Raw genomic sequence first — 2,210 nt, forward strand, 5'->3', positions numbered from 1 at the left:
TCGAGCCTTATGAGGAGGGACATATGGCTGCTGTTGCGGAGAAGGAGGGGTAGGATTGAGCACATTTTGACTTGTCCACCTCAAATTGGGATGGACTGCCCCTTGGTTATTATAATAGGAACCCCCTCCTTGCCTGTATTGTTGAAAAGCAAGGACCTGTTCCTTCTCTGTAAGAAAGCCAACAGCAGTGTGACCGTCATTGCTCCCACACCTCTCACATGTGACAGTCTCCCCTCTAGTAAGCAAATGGAACGTCTGAGGCTCCCCAGCAGAATGCAGCTCCAGCTTATCAAACCTAACATTCATGGCTTCCAGCTGAGCCACAACTTTCTTATCGACTGCATGAACTGTTCTAATATCATCCCTCGGGTTCCCATACTCAGCACAGTGGGTCACCATCTCTTCAATAAGGGCCCATCCCTTATCATCGTCGGTGTTCTTTTGAAATCTTCCGTTGGATGATGCATCAAGTATGGCTCTGTGATCATCGTATAGCCCATTGTAGAACTGATTGGACAGGAGCCACGGATCAAAACCATGGTGAGGAATAGACCTCACCAACCGCTTGAAACGGCACCAAGCTTCATAGAAAGTTTCATCCGGTGCCTGTTTGAAACTTGTAATCTTGGCCCTCAGCTGATTAGTGCTCTGCGGAGAGAAATCTCTCTTCTAAAAAGCAAGAGCAAGGGTCTCCCAGTCTGTGACCACCGCGGCCATACGGTCCAAATCAGTCAGTCACTCCCTGGCTGAGTCAGTCAAAGAAAAAGGAAACAGAACCTCCTTAATCTTGTCTTGAGTTACCCCCTTTGTGGCGAGGATAGTAGAACAGTAGTCCGTAAAGACCTCCATATGCTTCCTCGGATCTTCACCAGCCACACCTCTAAAGAGATTTCTCTCTACCAGATTTATATAGGAGGGACGGATGTCAAATGTATTCCCATCCTCAGTCTGGAGATTGAAACCCTTTGGAATTGATGATGCTTTAGGCTCCGAATGACTGGCAATGTTCGGCATCTTTACTGGTTGGTTTACAGAACTGAAAGTGTCTTCTTCAAAAGATGGATTTTCTGTAAAAAAGGAAATGATGAAGTTCGGGTTCGAAAGTACTCAAGGCTTCCTTTCGTGATTCTCTTTGCAGACGGAGTCTATGCCTGAACAGCCTCTCTGGTCATACACAACACTGAAAGAAAATGAATAAGAACTGCCTCAAGGAATAAAAATTCCCTGAGACGGATAAAATAAACGAAACAAAGACAGATAGGGAAATTGCCTCCCCGGCAACGGCGCCAAAATTTGACAGGGCTGTCGTATACCTATCAAAAATAACTAACTAAACTAACTGTATAGCTAGGGAAGTCAGGTCGATCTCCTCAGGGAGGCAAGATATCGGTAAAGGTCCGTCTATTTGGTCAGAAATGGGGGGGGGGGGTTGTAATTGGTTCCCTAAACTAAAGGTGTAAAAGGAAGAGAAGCAAAGACAGAGCAATAAAGGCAGAAAATGAGATTAAACTAACAAGAGAGAGGGGACATGTCAGGATTTCGGTTTACTACGATAGTCTAGTGACTCAACTGTAAACAACTTAGATAAACTACTGCGAGACGGATATGGAAAGGTCCTTCCGGTCCACTTTCTACCCTATATTCCCACTAAGTTAACTTCCATCCTCGTCAGGGTAGTCTACTGTTCATAGCAGGTCTATTTAGTCCAATCTTCTGATCCAGAATTAAATTTAACCAGATTAAAAGGGTGACTCGGAAGCGTGCACTCAACTAAGTCGGTAGATACAGTTATATTGCTACGGGGACAGAGTCTCACAACATCATCACATTTCTACCGTAGATCCCCTAATCCCGACATAAAATGATTTAGCTACTCATATCGCTAATGTTGTCAATAATAACAATATTAAGATAACTAATGTAAAGGATGATGAAATAGTAATTAAAATGCATAAACAAAGATTAGGGCAGAAATTAAGGAAGAGCAAAACAAGTAATTAAGATGAATAAATGAAAGATTAAACATAAAAAGGGAGAAAGAGATTACAATCGCAAGAATCCGGCGTAAACAACAAACAAATCCGAGCTAAATAAGCCCGAAAACAAAGTTACAGTGAAAAAGAAAAAGCAACGCAGTCTTTACTGTCAAAGATGAAAAGTAGGATAAAACTTAATAGAATAGATGCTAATGACCTAGTTATTATGCGCTT

The 2,210-nt window shown here is 42.6% G+C and overlaps 1 non-coding gene across 1 annotated transcript; it reads left to right on the forward strand.

Moving 5' to 3' along the window:
- Positions 1-532: 532 nt before the first annotated feature.
- On the forward strand, positions 533-638 carry LOC141636115 (small nucleolar RNA R71). The gene has a single exon (XR_012540749.1). It is a non-coding gene; the product is annotated as a small nucleolar RNA R71 (small nucleolar RNA).
- The last annotated feature ends 1,572 nt before the right edge of the window (positions 639-2,210 follow it).

This window comes from Silene latifolia, chromosome Y (assembly GCF_048544455.1).
Source record: "Silene latifolia isolate original U9 population chromosome Y, ASM4854445v1, whole genome shotgun sequence".
Lineage (NCBI taxonomy): Eukaryota > Viridiplantae > Streptophyta > Magnoliopsida > Caryophyllales > Caryophyllaceae > Silene > Silene latifolia.